At 40.7% G+C, this 20,310-nt stretch overlaps 1 long non-coding RNA gene across 5 annotated transcripts in view; it reads right to left on the minus strand.

Moving 5' to 3' along the window:
• Positions 1-20,310, minus strand: part of LOC103348741 (uncharacterized) — a 68,613-nt gene that overhangs the window by 43,880 nt on the left and 4,423 nt on the right. For 2 of the 5 annotated variants that reach the window (XR_011387325.1, XR_011387322.1), the window contains exons 3-4: positions 16,762-16,862; positions 4,406-4,518 (exon numbers count right to left, since the gene is read on the minus strand). This is a non-coding gene — a long non-coding RNA (uncharacterized lncRNA). Of the gene's footprint in view, positions 1-3,190; positions 3,331-4,405; positions 4,519-14,226; positions 14,772-16,761; positions 16,863-20,310 lie in introns of those variants that run through there. The other 3 variants (XR_011387326.1, XR_011387324.1, XR_011387323.1) reach the window with 3 other exon arrangements.

Consider the following 20,310-nt stretch of genomic DNA (forward strand, 5'->3'; position numbering starts at 1 on the left):
AATCAAACAAACAACTCACAGTATTGCTCAACTGAAAGCAAACACAAGAGAAACTAAAGCCCTGATGAATAACGTTTACTTTTCCATAAAACTCCTTTTCAGCATGTTATGTATTTATCAAACCACTAGAGTGTAAAGTCTATGAATAAGTCTTATCCTCTCTCAACCCATAGACACTAAAAATTATAACTACAAAAAATTGCAAGAATTATAAAAGGCTACTTTTATAGATTTTGGACATAGCTATTTCTGCTATTTCACAGTAGGAAAAAAAATTGGACTCTTCCAGCTCAGGCCACCAACCAAGGTCAGGCCAGGGGAGGGTCACATCACATCTAACTCCAATTCGAGGCTCACATTTATTTGGAAGTGAGGATGAGTCAGCTGTCAGGAGCTGTAGAGCCAGGGCCTGCTGCAGGAGAGCTCTGAGAATATTCTTTACTTCATTGAAGCAATTGTGTTTGTGGGTAGGACAAATGGTAGATGGATCCACAAACCAGTGATTCAGCCCAGATATCCAACCCCTTGGAGCCATAAAAATGCAGACATGCACAAAGCAACCACACACACAACATTAGGACCTGTTCCTTGGCATTGAACAAACTAAATAATTATTTTGAGTGACTGACTTAACCCCACATGAGTATATGAAGCTGCTTAATAAAGAGGAGGCTTTCCTGCTGGCTTTTGGAAAAGAGGTTTCTTTCAGGTTAGGATTTTCATTTGCCCTGACAAATATTCACGGGAGAGGTCTTCAGAACAGATACTGTCACCTTGCAAAGAGCTTCTTGTCCCTTCCAGTCTGATTCATTGGAGACTTACTTATGTAAGCAGCTTTCAGTATCAAAACGACAGGCCTTGGGGCCGGCTCTGTGGCACAGTGGGTAAAGCTGCCGCCTGCAGTGCCGGTATCCCATATGGGTAAAGGTTTGAGACCTGACTGCTCCTCTTCTGATCCAGCTCCCTGCTATGGCCTGGGAAAGCAGTAGAAGATGGCCCAAATCCTTGGGCCCCTGCACCTGCGTGGGAGGTCCAGAAGATGCTCCTGGCTCCTGGCTTTGGATTGGTGCAGCTCTGGCCATTGCAGAGTGGGGAGTGAACCAGTGAATAGAAGACCTCTCCCTCTCTGTAACTCTGCCTTTCAAATAAATAAATAAAAATAAAAATAAAAATAAATAAAATTCTCAAAATGACAGGCTGCTGCAGGGCAGTCCAGCCTGGGACAACAGGTCTCCGCCAGGCTACTCCTTCCACCCAGCTGCAGAACTGGACTGGGGTTCCAAGAGGCCATCAGGGAGATTGGCACGATGGCCACTGAAGAACTTCCATCAGTCCATTTTCCCAGTCCCCATTCTGTCTGCTAGTATACACAGAAACCTTCAGTAGTTCCCCTACTGTGTGTAGGGGAATGGGGGAAGGTTGGGATGGGGATGGCAACCACTTTGGGCAGTTAGAATCAGTGTCTAGTACAGGGTATTTCAGGAAGTTTGTGAAAAAAGTGAAATGGAAAGATAAGTTTATTTTGGTGCAAACATTTTTGTTTTTTATTTTTTATAGAAAACTTTTATTTAAGAAATATAAATTTCGAAAGTACAACAGTACAGCTTTTGGATTATAGTGGTTTCTCCCCCACCCCCATAACTACCCTCCCACCCGCAAACCATCCTATCTCCTACTCCCTCTTCCATCCCATTCTTCATTAAGATTCATTTTTAATTATCTTTATATACAGAAGATCAACTCTTACCTAAGTAAAGATTTCAACAGTTGGTGCAAACATTTTTGAAATCCATGCATAGTTTTTTTTCATAATTTTTTTCATAATTTCATATTAAATGAACTTTCTGAAGAAGCCTCATAAGCATGGATTTAATTATTTTTTGCACCAGAATAGCCTTACTTTTTAATTCTGTTTTCCACAAACTTTCTGAGGTACCCTGTATAGGGGAAAAGTATTAAGGTTTTATAATTTGTATAATAATGGATATTTTCCAAGACACCATGGAGAAATATGTGGCTGTTCCCCTTTGAAGTTCATTTTACTTTCAGAGGAATTTTGAAGCTACTCAAGAAAACCACCTATGACTACGTCCCATCTCAAACTGCTAAACTGAAAGGCATGAAAATAGCAAGGCTTTTACCTTCTTCTTTTTGGCACCTGGAACATCTTATGGAGAATTTTTGCTAAATTGTACTCTTTCAAGAAAATCAGTTTAAAAAATATCAGGGGCCACCATTGTGATGCAGAGGTTAAGCCACTGTCTGCAACACTGCTGTCCCATATGAGTGTGCTGGTTCAAGTTCTAATTGCCCACTTCCTATCCAGCACCCTGCTAATGTGCCTAGGAAAGTAGCAGAAGATGCCCCAGATGCCTGAACCACTGGCAGCCATGTGAGAGACCAGATGGTGTTCCTGGATCCTGGCTTTGGTTTGGCCCTGCCTTGACCATTGTGACCATTTGGGGAGTGAACCAGCAGATGGAAAATCTCTTTCTCTTGGTCTCTCTCTTTAACTCTGCCTTTCAAATAAATAATTAAAAAAAATCAGTTAACCAGTTTATTGATAATCTCTTCTGTGCTAGATGTTACAGAGCACTAAGAAAAGTACAAAATAATAGACCCTGATGTTTATGGGTTTAAAATTCATTAAGAAGATATATGGAAAAATTACAGCACATGTACCAGTAAGAAGCAAAGTTGCATCTGATAAGTATGAAAGAAATGATACAGAAAAGAGCTCAGCAAATTTTCTTTGTAAGTAACAGATAGTCTATATTTTAGACTTGCATGTTATATGTTCTCTGTCTCCACCACTGAATTTTGTCAATGTAGTGGGAAAACAGCCCCTGGACTATATATAAACAAAGGGACTGGCTATGTTTCAATAATACTGTGTTTTCACAAATAGGTGGAAGGCTGGATTTGGCCAGAGGACCATACCGTGTTGACCTCTGGTGTAGTGATTAAATACCATGGATCTTCAGAAAATTCAGTGGGAAGGGAGGGCTCCATGTGGAAGCAAGAGATTGGAGATTATGTAGGAGTTAGGTGGAGAGAGGACATTGTTGGTGGGAACATAGAATAAAACAAACCTACCTATAATAGGGAGGCTATCTCTGGTGAAAAATAGAAGAAATAGGCCTCTCCATGAAAGAGCTCCTGGAGGGAAGGGCATTTCCTCTTCTCTCAAGCAACTACTGAGAGACGACATTTTAAGTCGGGTTCTGAGCTGTATAGGTATATTTCTGAAACCATGGTGTCCAGTTCAGCATCTTTCTTCCAGGATGTTCTTCTAGCTTGTCTTTTTCTGCAGGATGGGCATCTCAGGCTCTAGGGTACAGAGATATCAACCCAGAGGTCATGAAAGAGTGAAATTCGAGTCGTATGAGTATTTGGGAGAGTTTCCTTGTGATGTCAGATTGTCAAGAGATGCACACCAATCCAAGGGACAGCAATAGTTCAGAATGTCTGTGTCTCTGATGATAGGAACTCCCAGTTTAAGATAAAAGGGTGGCATTTCTTAAAGTGTGTTAGTCAGAGTACTAGTCTGTCCAGATAAAATCAGAGAAAGGATTCTGTGGTGCAACCTTGGAGACTGAAAGGGGTGATTACTGATGCCATAAACAAGAGTGTCAATTTGTTAAGTCAACAACAGGAGTCACTGTGCACTTACTCCTCATGTAGGATCTCTGTCCTTAATGTGCTGTACATTGTGATTTAATGCTATAACTAGTACTCAAACAGTATTTTTCACTTTGTGTTTCTGTGTGGGTGCAAACTGTTGAAACCTTTACTTAATATATGCTAAACTGATCTTCTGTATATAAAGAGAATTGAAGATGAATCTTGATGTGAATGGAAGGGGGGAGGGAGAGGGAAAGGGGAGGGTTGCGGGTGGGAAGTAAGTTATGGGGGGGGAGCCATTGTGATCCATAAGCTGTACTTTGGAAATTTATATTCATTAAATAAAAGTTAAAAAAAAAAAGAAAAGGCATATTGGCAAATTAAAGGACATGTAAAGACCTATTACAAAGAAACCTTTTTAAATTTGTGTAACCGCAAATTTCCCTAATGTTTGAACAGAAATCTTTTTTCCATGGAGTATCTATGGACATCTCATGTAACTCAGTTTGGGAAACAATGATTTATGGAAACAAATTTTGAAATAATATTGCTAACAGTCACTAGTCGTAGCTTCAAGTTAACATGAAAGACAAACACATCCACATCCACAACCATATCCAGGCAGAGGGTGGGGGAACTGAGAGAGCAAGTGAAAAGATTAACATAAGTGAAGGGGATAGCTAAGCTTTCTAATTTGTTGTAGCTACTGAAGTCTTCCTATTCTACCTGACGCCTAATGTGCCAAGCAATTGCAGGTGAACAGGAGTAACAGAATACTTACAGGCTATAAAAGGAGGGAAGTAGGATATTTATACCCATTTTCTTCTTTTTCCTTGTTATTGTCACTGCTAACCTTCTGGTTTTGTTTCCTTCTTCCATATCCTTCCAGAATCTCTGTTTGAGAACATGAAAATGATTGTCATCTTGAACTATTCTTGGCAGGCAGGACTGAGCTTAGAGGGAAAACAAATGTGTGATTAGCAAGTGCATAAACATCCCAAACCAGGGCTAACTCCCCTCCTCTGCAGAGCAGAGGAAGAGCTGTGCAGAGGAGCGAAGCAACCACGGATTCCATTGAAGTATCTGGAGAATTCAGTAGGAAATTCTGTGAGATTTGTCACAAACAAGTCACACGTTACAATCTAATTAAACATAATCATATGTTGAGGAGGTTCAAGTGATTGTCTCATAGCATTTTTTTTTTTGCTTGTATACTTCCAGGACATCCTAATTTTTATGTTCTGTATGCTATTTATTTATATTTACCTATTCACTTGGTAAAAATTTAGGACCTAACTATACACTTAGAAATCAGTGAAAAGTATCACCAATCCCCTACCACCCAGAGGCTAAGAATCAAGATGAGAAGTTAGGTACAAAAACCAGCAAAGGTAATCAAGTGTTGCAAATGTTGTGCAGGGTGCTCAGACTACTGTTTATTACGACCTTTGAAATTTAGCTTTGTGTCTTGCAACATGAAATAAACTTCAGAAACTTAAAATTCAGAATAATGATGAGAATATTAACAGATGTATATACATACCATCTAGTAGTCTGAGATCCTTACTGAGCTGAGAACTCTTTGAATGCATAAACTGAGTTTCCTTCCTTCTTGTGCCTAGTAGCTAGTATCATTCTATGTAGATAGTCTCTCTCTCTCTCTCTTTTTTTTTCTACAGATTATTAAATGGGTGCTTGAATCTTCCTACAGGTATTTTGGCTTTGGCTTGTGGAGAGCTCTCTCTCTCTCTCTCTCTCTCTCTCTCTCTGTGTGTGTATGTCTGTATAATAGAGGTTCGTATCTCCTGCTCCACCTTCTTGGTGACATCACTACTAGGGACCTTGCACCAAATCTGGTCCACAGCCTTGATTAAATGTGTTTCCTTATATGGCTTCTAAGATACCACACCTCTTGTGGGATCTGTCCTTAATGTGTTGTCCAATGTGAAGTAATGCTATAACTAGTACTGAAACAGTATTTTACACTTTGTGTTTTGGTGTGGGTGCAAACTGATGAAATCTTTACTTAATATATACTAAATTGATCTTCTGTATATAAAGAGAATTAAAAGTGAATCTTGATGTGAATGGAATGGGAGAGGGAGAGGGAGATGGGAGGGGTGTGAGTGGGAGGGAAATTATGGGGGGGCATTGTAATCCATAAACTGTACTTTGGAAATTTATATTTACTAAATAAAAGTGAAAAAAAAAAAGATACCACACCTCTCATCAGCTTCATTAGGCTGAAACTCAGAATACTGCTGTCCTATCAGAGATGAGCAGTGAAAGTGCTTAACAGAGCATAAGAAGAAAGAGGAATGGAAGATTCTTCTTACCCTGCTCCTAAAAGTGCAAATGCCACCTCTCCACCACTGAGAGAAGACTTGCAAGTGTCTCAGCCCTCAGTGCACTTGTTTTAAGGGTATGCTTTAAGGATGCAAGATGATGAGCAATGGGAGAAAGAGTTTCTTCAGTGAATATTGAAAGGGCTTAAGGCCAAGGATACACTGCCAGCTCTGTGTCTATTCTACCCACCACAGTCATCAGCCAGGCAAAGCAGATGGAAAAACTTCTGTGGCTTCTATGCCTCTACCCCCAGCCATACATACTCTCTAAATGAACACTATGTGTCACCTCTGGGAACAACAAGCTGGCTACATACAGGTCCAGGAGCTCCACCAACCTCTGGGAAGAGTATTGTGACTGGCTGTACAGTCATGTGTCACTTAACAACCGGGACATGTTATGAGAAATGTTATTAGGTGACTCTGTCCTTGTACAAACATCACAATGTGTAGTTATACGAACCTGGAAGGTGTGGGCCAATCACTTGATGTGGCTTCTAGCTGCAATCTGGAGATGCAGTAAACACGAGATACATGAGGAGGCCACTGCCAGCATAACCTGGCACTCTATCTTACCATAAACTTTTTTTTTATAGGTAGAAGAGTATACTCTGAAATAATGTTAAAAATAGTACAGTAAATACCTAAACCAGTAACATCATTATTATCCTTAATAAGTGTTACATATTATACATAATTGTATGTGCTCTAATTTTATATGACTGCAGCCTAGTGGGTTTGTTTACACCAGCCTCCCATACACACCTGAGTAATGTGTTGTGCCAAGACATTACAATGGCCATGATGTCTCTGGGCAATAGGAATTTTTCAGCTCCATTATAACCTTCTGAGACCACTGCTGTATATGTGGCTGATCACTGACCAAAGTGTTATTATGCAGTGCGCAGCCATTTATGTATTATTTGGTGAGTAGGTGGTGAGGGGTCAAGCAGCCATAGTCAGGGGCAAAAGACTTCAGTGTTGCAGGAAGTGGGGCAAAAATACTGGATCTCATCTTTCCTAAAGAGACTGAAGAATACTCTTATTTACATAGTGGTAGCAACTGCTGCTTCATTGCTAGTGGAAATTTCTTCAGCAGAGGTAGTAAGATGAACTGTTAATGCATAGGAAAGTCTGCATCCCTTTCCCACACTGAGTAAAAGATGAAGAGTGCCAGGGGCCAGTGTTGTGGCATAACAGGCTAAGCCACCACCTGCAGTGTTGGCATCCCATATGGGCTTTGGTTCAAGCCCCATCTGCTCCACTTCTGATCCAGCCCCCTGCAAACATGTCTCGGAAAAGCAGCAGAGGATGGCCCAAGTACCTGGGCGCCTGAACTCAATGTGGGAGACTTGGAAGAAGCTCCTGACTTCGGCCCGGCCCAGCCCTGGCCGTTATGGCCCCTGGGGAGTGAACTAGCAGATGCAACACCTCTCTATTCCTCCCTTTTGCTCTCAGTGATCCTTGTGGGATCACTGGTGAGACAATTTGGAACTGTTTTAGCTACTGCCTTTCAGAGAAAGGAGGGAACATTATTAATAAGGAGTACAGATCAGAGGGAGTTTCTCTCAGAACAGTATTCAGAGTAATATCAGGAGTAGGACTCTATCTTGCTGGTAGACCTCAAAAGCAAGCAGCAGAATCACTTGAGATGTTGAACAACTGAACAACATTCCGCATAATTATTGGAGCAGGAAAGAAAGACCTACATTGTTTACATCATTGCTTGCTTCAAAAGAAGAGAAGCTAGGCACAACTAAAAAGACAAATACAAAAATTGTTTCAAGACTTCTGTTGATGGTGACAGTTTCCAGTTGAACAAAAAAAAGACGTTTCCAAAAAATAAAATAAAAATCTTACTGCAGAAACAGCAAAATTGCAAAGGAGGGGGAAAATGAAGGCTTAGATTTGTGAGAAATATCCATCTGCGAAGTTCATTATCCAAAGACCTTATGCATCAATACTAGATTTGAGTTATGGAGCTGGGTTGCACCTCCATTTACACGGGATTTCCCCAAGTAGCCAGATAATATCAATATCTTGCATTTATATGACGATCGTCTTCCCAGATGGCTTCATTAAACTGTATGTTTTATGAGACCTACTTTCTGAAATGTGGTCATCTCTGAATGAGAATGATGCTCCTGGGTAGCTCGGGGCAAGGGGAAAATCGTGTTTTGCATTTATGCTGTCTTTCCATCAGTGATCATAAAAATCTCCAGTTAGCAAGCATTTCCTGAGCATCTGTGTGGGCAGAGCCTGAGACAAGGCTCTATACGGTAACATATGGAAGATTAAAAGGTGTGGTCCCAGCCGTCCAATACCTCTGTCTCTATTAGATCAATTTTTCTATTTCACAAATGTGAAACCTCGTGACCAGACAAGTTTAGAGAATTGGCAAAGGTCATGTGGTAAATCCGTTCCAGAAATGAGACTGTTAGTTATACAGAATCAGAAAAAGCTTCAAAGAAGACATGAGGTTTAAAGTTGAGCCTTGAGCAAATCTAAGACAGGAGTTGTTGGACAGAGGGCTTTCGAGTTCCAAGAGTACTGAGTTAGTTTGCTCTTTCTTATTAGGACTAAACACCCAAAAACTACCTTTATGAAAAGGAAAAGGTTTATTTATCTCTCAGTTTTGAGGGTTCAAGTCCAAGATTTGTGGTCCCATTCCCTTGGCACCTTGTGGGGGCAGTGAATGGCAATGATGAGCACACCTGCAACGAAGATTTTGTGGTGAGCCAGGAAGCAGAGAGTATGGATAGGGCCCTCTCAACTCTTAGAATCCACCCTCTTGCCAGAACTAATTTCCAAGGGCATGCTCCCTTAGACCCAAGGACCTTCCACTAGGTCCATCTTCTAAACACCACGACTAGGTTAAATTTCTTTCTCTTAATACCATCAGTTTATAACTTTGGGGTTTCAATGCCTGCAGGAGTCCAGAAGCCAAAGCACATCTGCACCACAGCAAGTACATCACAACCCACAGCAAGTGCCTTATAAATGTGTGCACGAGATTATGGACCAAATCATATTCAAACCACAGCAAGCAAACTGTTCTGGCTCACATGAAGTTTCGCTGAGGCATAATTTCTGAGAAAAGCAAGGGGCTGGTACTGTGGCATAGAGGGTGGGGCTGCCGCCTGCAGTGCCTACATCCCATATGGGTGCCGGTTCAAGACCCAGCTGCTCCACTTCCAATCCAGCTCTCTGCTATGGCCTGGGAAAGCAGTGGAAGATGGCCCAAGTCCTTGGGCCTTTGCGCTCACATGGGAGACCTGGAAGAAGCTCCTGGCTCCTGATTGGCACAGCTCTGGCCGTTGCAGCTAACTGGGGAGTGAACCAGCAGATAGAAGACCTCTTTCTCTCTGCCTCTCCTTCTCTCTGTGTGTAACTCTGACTTTCACATAAATAAATAAATCTTTAAAAGAAAAGAAAAGGACAAGGGAGTAAACATGTCCAAGAAGTAAGCAGAAGCAATTGAAGGGTTGACCTTCATTCTGAGATGGTGTCCTTCCTTATTGTAGTGTTGTGGCTTAGTGGATTAAGTTGCCACCTGCGATGCCAGCATCCCATTTGGCACTGGTTCTCCACCCTGATTCACCTCCCTGCTAATGTGCCTGGGAAAGTCCCATATTGGTATTAGCTTCTCCACTTCTGATCTACCTCCCTGCTAATGTTCCTGGGAAGGCAGGGGAAGATGGTCCAAATGTTTGGGCCCCTGTACTCACGTGGGAGACCCAGATGAAGTTCCTAGCTCCTGGCTTCAGACTACCCTAGTCTTTGCAGCCATTTGGGTAATCAACAGCATATGGAAGATTTCTCTTTGCTCTCTCTCTCTATTTCTTTCTCTGTGTTTGTAACTTTGCCTTTCAAATAAACAAATGAATCTTTTTTTTTTGAAAAATTCCCTTTTATGAAATGATAGTGGTAGCAGATGATAATGCTTTTTAAAAATTTCATAAAGTAACGATATCAAATTTTCACTTCATAGGAATGTCTCTCACTCTCTCTTTCTTTGTTTTCCCTTTCCTTTGAAATTTTTTTCAAAGATTTACTTATTTATTTGAAAGTCAGAGTTACAGAGAGAGAGAGGTCTTCCATCCGTTGGTTCACTCCTCAAACTGCTGCAAATGCCAGGGCTGAGCCAGGCCGAAGCTCAGAGCTAGGAGCTGTATCCGGGTCTCCCACATGGGCGACAGGGACCCAAGCACTTGGGCCATCTTCTCCTACTTTTCCCAGGCAATTAGCAGGGAGCTGGATTGTTAGTGGAGTAACCAGAACATGAACTAGTGCCCATTTGGGATGCTGGCATCACATGTTTCTGCACTACCTACCTTATCTCCCATGTTCACCAGCTTCACCTGCTATGACACAATGCTGGCCCCTCCTTTGAAATTTTAATCACCAAACAAATTCAAAGGTCTGGGTACTCCTGGTTAGATGAGTATTTCTGATAGTGGCCTCTATTGCATCTCTCACTCATGTTAGTCAAGAGGTCAAGGATTATTAGTATTTCATCTTCCTATTCCTGATGTTGGTAGAGTTAAGCTGAATACTCAGGATCTAGGTCATGTGCCGGGTCTTTCAATGATCTAAGACCGTAGAAAACAATAACATTTGCTTTGTAAACTTTTACTTTGTTAAGAGCTCCATGCCACGCTGGCAGCAGCGTTGCTGCCCAAGTGTTGCCAAAGTCCCTGCTTGGGACTGATTAGATAAAGGAAAAATTTCACAATCCTTCCTCATTGCTTTGAGGCAGAATGACTAGGTCACTGGGTTTTTGCTTCTTGCTGAGTTCCTTTCTCAGAAGCCAATCTTGGGTATTTAAAGTGCTGCTGGACTCCTGGACACAGGGTGGGACCTAACCTCTAAACCACAATGTAAACACTCATCTCTCTTGGGAGGAGACACTGTGGGGACACAATGTTTTACTGCAAAACTTCATGGTTTTCTGTTTCCAGAGTTGCCTCTGTAGCTCTTGGCCTACTATAGCAAACAAGGAAACTTGCCACAGTGGCATTAATGAGGACTAGCGCTATGAAAAGACATAATGAGCTTTCTGTACTTTAATTGGCAAACCTTATCTATATTTTCATTTGCTTACAATGACCTTCGGACTGATGTAGGAAAAAAATTAGACACATGAACTTTGATTTCATTTATTTCAATCCCGTGATGTAGGAAACAAAGACTCAGATTGGGTAGTGACTGGTTCAAGGTCACCTAGATAGTTAGCTGAAGAGGAAGGACTTGAAGTTGATCTAGTGTTCTCTCTCCTACCCTCTCCAAGACCCCATTGGAATTGAAATCATTGCAATAGCCACTGCCAAGTACTTAACAATGGATATTTGATGGTGGTCCTTTAAGTCTGTACTACGATGGTTTTCAGTTTTTTACTTCATCAGCACAGAAAGGCAAGGACATCTCTCTGACTCTAATATTTCATGCTTAGCTCTGGATTCCCTTGGTTTTATACTTCTGACTCTTCCCTCAGTTTCTTGTAAGGCTTTATGATTTAATTTAATTTGAGCTTATGGCTGGCTTTGGTACCCAGAAGAGTGGTAATTTGTCCTTTAAATTATTCACCCAGGGGAGCTGGTGTTCTTAGAAAGCTAGTGGGGAGAACCTATGAGCTTCGTCCCAGCAGAGGGATACATGACACACACTGATGCCTCACTCACTTGTTCTGTTTCTGCAATACCTTATCTCCCATGTTCAGCCCTGGTTCCTATAATACCTTGTACTTCTGCAGAGCTTTTCACATTAACAAATAAAGCAATTTACAGAGTATTTACACACTGACTAGTGACTAATTATACACCTGCAAGCACTGCAATCATTCTGGACAAGCAACATTCCTCTCCATTATCTTGCTGGTAGGAAGGTGTCTTAGAGTTGTTTGCACAGAGAAATGCAGGGCAACAGTGGGTCTTAGCTCTGACATTCAATTGTTCAAAGTGGGAGCAGTGTACGTAATCTAGGACATTCTAGCTCAAACTTGAACTAGGAGCTACAAAGTTTACAAAGGAGAAAGAGATCCTAGTGGATGTTATTAAATATGCTGGGGGATGGGGTGGGATGGCATTGTGGCGTAGTGGGTAAAGCCACTGCCTGCAGTGCCGGCATCCCATATGGGCATCAGTTCAAGTCCCAGCTGCTCCATTTCCAATCCAGCTCTCTGCTATCACCTGGAAAAGCAGTAGAAGATGGCCTAGGTCCTTGGACCCCTGCACCTGCATAGGAGACCCTGAAGAAGCTCCTAGCTCCTGGCTTCGGATTGATGCAGTTCCGGCCATTGCAGCCTTCTGGGGAGTGAACCATCGAATGGAAGACCTCTCTCTCTCTCGTTCTGCCTCTGACTCTGCCTCTCTGTAACTCTTTCAAGTAAATAAAATAAATCTTTTAAAAAATAAAATAAATATGCTGGGAAAAAAACCAGGCAAAAACATGGACCATAAGTCATAAAAAATACCTGGCATTATAAAGTCACCTGTCATATTGTCTAGTGTGCAACATGCAGAACTGAAGCACAGAATGGAGGAGACTTGGCAGGTTTCCATGAAAAGAACAACCACTTAACGGCTGTCTACTATCTACTACATTATTTACATATATTCTTTCATTATTCTCACTGCCATTTAATCCCATGGCATTCCCATTTATCCCATAAAATTCACCTAGGTTCAAAAAGATAAATTAGGGTGTGGTGGGTCTTTGGTGCAGCAGTTAAGATGCTGCCTGGAATGCCCATATCCCATATTGAGTGCCTAGATTCTAGTCCTAGCTCAGCTTCCAATTCCAGCTTCCTTCTAATGTGCACCCTGAGAGATAGTAGGTGATGGTCCAAGTACTTGGGTCCCTGCTACTCACATGGGAGACCTGGATTGAGTTCCAGACTACTGGCTTCAGCCTGGCTCAGTTTTGACCGCTGCAGGTATTTAAGGAGTAAACCAGTAGCTGAAAAAATCTCTCCTCTCTCTCTGTATCTCTCTAACTGTCTCTCCAATTTTCGAATAATAAAGAAAGGAAACAAGGAGGTAAAATGGTGTGTTCAAGATTATACAGATAGTGGGGAAGGCAGGAATTAAAATGCAGGTTTCTCTGACTACTCCATTATACCTGCCTTAGTCTAAAAGGGATGATAAGCATTAACAAGATGGAGGTATGTAGTAAACACGTGCATGTGTGTGTGTGTGTTAAAGTGGTTATGCACACAGAAGAAGAAAAGAATTGGTAGCATTCCATTGGTAGGAATGCTAAGCAAAGGAAAAACTTTTGTGAGCATTTGGATGTTGGCATCCCAGTGGGTGGAAGCAATGGGGGAGCTCCTGATAAACTGACAGAGTCCAAAGGATGTCCTCCGATAGACTCATACAGAAAAGAGAAAGCAATCCTATTTAAAGATTAAAATAGCAATATGAACCTGTAAGAAAATTAGATGCTAACAACCAGAATGAAGTGAACTGAATGAAAAAACATCAGGAAAAGTACATCTACACTTAGGTGGAGAAGAGTGACAAGCAACAAGGATCTTTACTTCATGATGCCTGGGCCCTGCTAAGCCTGGTGTAGTGTCTAAAACATCTAAAGTGCGGCAGGTGTTGTGAAGCAACACGCTATGCTGCCACTTGGGAACTGCATCCTGTGTGAGTGCCTGGTTCAAGTCTCGGGTCCTCCACTTCTGATCCAGCTACCTACTAATGCATACTCTGGTAGGCAGCAGGTGATGGTTCAAGTACTTGGGCCCCTGCGACCCATGTAGGAGACCCAAGCGGAGTTCCAGGCTTCTGGCTGTGTAGGCATTGGGACTGTACCAGTGCATGGAAGATATTCATTCCCTCCTCTTCCTTTCTTTCTCTTTCACTCTCTCTCTCTTTCTGACTTTCAAACAAATACAAGTAAATAAACTTAAAAAAAAAAAGTACTTAACAATGGATATTTGATGGTGGTCCTTTAAGTCTGTACTACGGTGGTTTTCAGTTTTTTACTTCATCAGCACAGAAAGTATGGCAGGACTGTGGCTTTCCTTTCATTGAGAGATGGAGTCTATGTCTCTCTTTAAACCTGGGCCAACTTGAGTGATTGGTGCACAGAGTATGGCAATGGCCATATTGCATGACTAAAGAAGGAACACAGCTGCCACTTGATAAGAATGTCAGACCTAGAAGTATGCACCCAAGGGGAAAGACCCATTTGCTGAGTTGGGGTATTTGCTAGTGGGAGACCAAGGAATAAAGTCAAACTGTGAGAAGTATTAGGTCTTTTTTTAAACTTTTATTTAATAAATACAAATTTCCAAAGTACAGTTTATGGATTACAATGGCTTTTTCCCCTCCATAACTTCCCTCCTACCCACAACCCTCCCATCTCCCGCTCCCTCTCCCATTCCATTCACATCAAGATTCATTTTCAATTCTCTTTATATATATACAGAAGATCAATTTAGTATATATTAAACAAAGATTTCAACAGTTTACACCCACACCAAAACACAAAGTGTAAAATACTGTTTGAGTACTAGTTAGAGCATTAATTCACATTGTACAACACATTAAGGACAGAAATCCTACATGGGGAGTAAGTGCACAGTGACTCCTGTTGTTGACTTAACAAATTGACACTCCTGTTTATGGCGTCAGTAATCACCCTAGGCTCTTGTCATGAGTTGCCAAGACTATGGAAGCCTTTTGAGTTCGCTGACTCTGATATTATTTAGACAAGGTCATAGTCAAAGTGGAAGTTCTCTCCTCCCTTCTGAGAAAGTTACCTCCTTCTTTGATGGCCCATTGAGAAGTATTAGGTCTAAGGAATGAAGTTGGGGTGAAAGATAAAAGTAAGTCATGAAGTCAGACTGGAAACAGGTCAGCCTGGACTGCAAAGAGCAAGCATTCATATCTGCACTCTATGAATAATATGATGTAATTGCTTCAGGAGTTATATGCTGAGTCATGCAAGGCACATTGTCAAGGGTGGTACAGAAATTTTGCTGAGGTTTTAAGGAGCCTGGTGGTCCCAGACACTCACAATGTGAAAAGATAAGAGGAGGAGGGTAGAAATCTTAACTACTTTAATTGCTATGCTCCCTCTAGCTAAAGACTGCCAGATACGGAAGGGCAGCACTATATTGGTTTTTTAAAAATAAGGTAGGCTATGAGCCTATAAGACAGCACTGAGTTTTCAAAATGTCTATAAATGCCTTAACATAGATGAGATACATTTCTTAGCCATGAGAAAAAATCTTTGGAATAAAATAGAAGAACTCATGTTGGGGAAAATAATTTAATCTTGAGAATTAGGAAAGTCTTGAAATGGGCCAAAGTCTTTCAAACAGAGGTGAATCTTGTGAACTTTAGATAGATAGTTTTCGTATCTGGAATATCTTCTAAAACAAATCATTAAAAAGACTCATTTTAAGCTCTTGGGAGTCAGCATGAGTTGATAATGAACATGAAGTGGTTAGCTTGGATTTCTACACGTATTTGCTGATTTCTAATGACAACACTCTGAATAGAAGCTGGGCCCAGGGTTAGCATAGCCTTAAGCCAAGAGTCTTTTCTGATGACTGGATTTATGTCAACCAAAAGGCAGGCCTCTAGAGTCCACCACAGGTCTCTGAACTTGGTGCTGTATTATCCAAAATATTTATTAAGGACTTGCATAAGTTTCTGATGGCAAGATGGCATGCAGATGCAGGTTTCAGGCTAACAAAGTATACTTAATGATAGAATTGGTACCAAAACCTTCTTGGTAAGTAGTAATTATGGACAAGAAAACATTTACTAGGAAAATGATAAACCAGTTTATTTAGGCACCTAACCCTCACCTCCAACGGAAAAAAAAATATCCAAACACCCAAAAATTCCACCTTAACGATAAAAGAACAGAGTAGAGAAAATGTGGTTTGTACACATGGAAGGGATTTAAGGGTTGTCTAAATTTAACAGCTCAATACAACTTAATAGTGGGATGTGACTGCCAAAAATGCTACTGTGATGGGGCGTTGTGTTAAAAGAAGCACCCAGAACACAGGATGTGATGATGGAGCTCTAGTGTTTGTTCTGGAAGTGACTCTGTGGAGGGAATATTGACAGACTGAAGCATGTGCAGAACAGAAACTATCATCATAAAGGGATGGAGAAACTGTCATATGGAAAATGACTAAAGAAATTCAGTATTACAGCCAGGGAGTGTGAAGTAGGACGAGGATTTAACAACTCAAAGGCTGTCATACAGAATGGGGTGGGAATGGGAGGGGCCATAAAGAAGCCATATACAAATGAACTCAGCAAAACTCTCATTCATTGTACATTTTTCTCAGGAGGTAAGAAATCCCCAATCTTAGAGCTAGTCAACATGAAAACAAAGGTCCTTGTCAAGAATGATATCAAAGTGATTGAGAACAATACCCACAAAGCTATGTTCTTTTATCACTACTTTATCACACTTATTTCTTGTAACAGGAATACTTGAATGATGAAAAAAATGGAGAATCAGAGAAGCAAGTTAACTAGAAAGTAAACTAGAATGCCCAGCTGATAATAGAGTGTGTGAATCAAAACCAGATCCTCTTCATTCTAAACAGTATACTTGCTTTCTCCAGGGCCGGTGCTGTGGTACAGCAGTGCCGGCATCCCAAATGAGAGCCAGTGGTTTGTTAGTCTGAAATATTTTTTCTGACAATCATTCTATCACAGTTCAATACTAAAATTAACTTTATGAATCTAAGATTAGCTTCTGAAAGTATAAATTCTTTTAACTTTCTTTAACCATTACTAAAGCACTAATTTCTAACCTTTAAAAGAGTAAACTGGGTCCAGCGTTGTGGCTTAGTGGGCTAAACTTCCACCTGCGGCTCCTAGTTGCTCCTCTTCTGATCCAGCTCTCTGCTATGGCCTGTGAAAACAATAGAAAATGGCCCAAGTGCTTGGGCCCCTACACCTGCATGGGGGACCCAAAGGAAGCTACTTGTTCCTGGCTTCATATTGGCCCAGCTCCAGCAGTTGCAGCTATTTGGGGAGTGAACCAGTGGATGGAAGACCTTTCTCTTTGTCTCTCCCTCTTTTTCTGTAATCCTACCTCTCAAATAAATAAATAAAATCTTAAAAAAGATAAACTTTCTCACATTCTAAGGGAATTACATTTAAATTTAAATTTCATTTTTTTATTCTTATGAGAAAATCTATTGATAGTTTTTGTTTCTTGACACGTCTGAATCTCAGAAAAAAAAATCTAAATTCCAGTCTTAGAGTTTCTATAGTATGTTGCATATCCATTACATCACCTAGCTTCATACATATTTCTTTGGGGAAGTTCAAATGATGGATCACTTGTGTCTTTCACCTGCTATAAAATAAAATCCTCTGCTTTTGTGAACCAACATGTGTACATATATACAAACAAGCATAATTGGCAAATCAGAGGCCATTATCTGCTGCTTCTTTAAAAAAAAAAAAAAGACATTGTGAGACAACTATGAGTCTAGCTTAAGTTCAATTAGGGATGAGAATGAGGATATGTACACTGCCTTAAGAAGCACTGAAAGTTACATGAACCCGGTGTGTGTGAGTTCAGGTTAAAGGAGGCACAGACCAGCGCAGTGAAACAGCAAGAGAGAAATGTGTTCGTGAACACCTCGTTAAGTTTTTTGACCTCAAATTGTATGGGGCTTTGTAATAATTAATAGCTAGTGTTGCTTCTATATTCTTGGTCTCTATCATTGCTTCTGTGACAAATAGTTTATAGTCTATAATCTTCCTAGTTGTCTTCTCGCTCTGATGTTTTATACCCCAGTGACTTTGTCTTAGAGTTGTGTTTTGCATTTGCTTGCTCATCCATGGTGACCTCGTTTGGGCTCTGTTTAGCTTATTTGTTGCCTGATGACACATATCCAGTCTTACAGGGACTGTTTGAATTTAAATACGTTCAATTTATTGACTTTAGCTGTTATTGCTTCTTAACAGATCCATCCAAAAATACCCCCAAAAGATAATATTGCTAAAAGGTGAGTGCTTTTCTCACTGTCCTTTCTTGCAGGGTTTGGAAGCCCAAACACATACCTATCAACTTAATTCTTGGCTTTCCTGTATTTTTTTTTCTGCATCTAGCATTGATCTTACTAAAAATCCCAGATTGAGGCAATGCAAGCACAGAATTCAGGTGATGAGCTGGTGCTGTGACATAGTGGGTTAAGCCGTCACATGCAGTGTTTGCATCCCTAATGGGCGTCAATTTGATTGCCAGGTGCTCTACTTTCAATCCAAAAACTCCTTCCTAATGGCCTGGGAAAGTAGTAGAAGATGACCTAGGTCCTCCAACCCATGTGGGAGACCCAGAAGAAGTTCCTGGCTCCTGGCTTCAGATTGGCCCAGCTCTGGCCATTGCAGCCATTTGGAGAGTGAACCAAAGGATGGAAGACCTCTCTCTCTCTCTCTCTCTCTCTCTCTCTAACTCTGCTTTTCAAATAAATAAATAAATAAATCTTTTTTTTTAAAAGGAATGATTTTAGTGAGTGACAAACTCTATACCACATTCAAACAAATTGGAAAAAAAATTGACAACTAAGGGAAATTATGGAGGTGCAAATAAGTTGATCCAGCCACATCTGGCAAACTCTTGCCAAAGCAACCAATGATTTGGGCCATCTTCTACTGCTTTCCCAGGCCACAGCAGAGAGCCGGATCGGAAGTGGAGCAGCCAGGACTCAAACTGGCGCCCATATGGGATGCTGGCACTGCAGGTGGTGATTTAACCTGCTATGCCACAACGCTGGCCCCTAAAATCATCCTAACATCAGTAACTGCAGAAGACAGCTAATGAGTTTACAGACTATTCCAGGGAGTTAAGTGCCCTTGTTATGGAATCATCTCACTTCTGTGACTACTACAGAACACAGGGTGGCCTCAGTGCATTCCTTATACAGAGTTATAACTGAAGAGGAAGTTCTATTGAGTTCTCTGAGCACATTAGAGAAATGTGTCAGAACTTTATCTACAAACAGGACAAAGAATTGTCTTGGCTTCTGAATCTGTTAAGCTAACACAGTAGAAAAAATTCTCTTACAATATCTAAAAGATTCAAAGCATGATATTTAGATCAAGGTGAATTCTATTTTTTTCCTTAATTCTTAAAATGGTTCTGAAATATTCTTCAACAAAGACTCACTTGTTTTCAGTGGTAGGTTCTGCTATAATAACTTTGCCCACATTACATGCTATAGGCCTTACACAGGCCACTTGCCCAGGGCTGACCTGGCCCTGCAGAAGAGGCTGCTGCCAGTTCGATGAATGCCATCATTCAAACTTTTTTCTAAAGCAAAATCAAAACTGCTAAGCTCCTTTGCACTGAATAATTGTCATCATTATGCTAAAGAAGCTTTAGGTGGACAAAGTGGTGGTAGTTGATTATTGTATATTGCTTCTACTTCTTGATTTTTTTTCTTACAGTATTTTGAGAAGGTTAAATTGATACAAATCTTCTAACACAAAATTTCCAGTAGAACTTTGAGCATCAGAAATGTTCAGTGATCTGTAAATCAGCCACCTGTGACTAGCGCCTACTTGATATGTGGCTAGTGCAACTTAGGAATTGAATTCTTGAACTGTTTTAAGTAACTTAGATAGCCACACATGGCTAGTGCCAATGCATAGTGCAAATTCTAAGACAGATTTCTTGATGATACTTCAGGATAATATAGGTTATGCAGGAAGGTTACATGTACTCTGTGACTGTAGTCTTTCCTGCAGAAGCTATTTACTGTAATATAGTTCATGAAATCAAGGTAGGATTAACCACTGTTGACATAAAATGAACAAATAGATAAATGCAACACAACACTAATTCAACAAATATTTACTGAGCTCATTTTATGAACTGGGTACTATACGGGGCACTGAAAATAGCATCATGGGCCTGATGATTCTTTTACTTTGTATGTAGATGATGACTGATAGATGGTAGATAATTTTATAAATAGCTTTCACTGTAAAATACAGCTGCCTCTGGGTATATTTATATATAAACATAGTCAACTACTGGCCCTATGAAAGTCTCCAAAGTGAGAAAAAGATAAATGTTCCATGGGCCAAAGTGTATGCTTGCTGACATATTAAACAGTCTTGGAATTCCCATATTGAAAATAACCTGTTTAACTTTCACTAGTATAATGCCTATGAATAATGAGCAGAGGACTTCATTTCTTCTCCCCACCCCCACCACAACACATGTTAACATTAATTCTATGGAACACACTTGGGGAACTGGAGATTAATGTTAAGGTATTTTACAAGGCATAAATAATCAAAAACACTGGATCATCTAGGATAGCATTTCTCAAAGTGCTGTT

This window comes from Oryctolagus cuniculus, chromosome 3, assembly GCF_964237555.1.
Source record: "Oryctolagus cuniculus chromosome 3, mOryCun1.1, whole genome shotgun sequence".
Lineage (NCBI taxonomy): Eukaryota > Metazoa > Chordata > Mammalia > Lagomorpha > Leporidae > Oryctolagus > Oryctolagus cuniculus.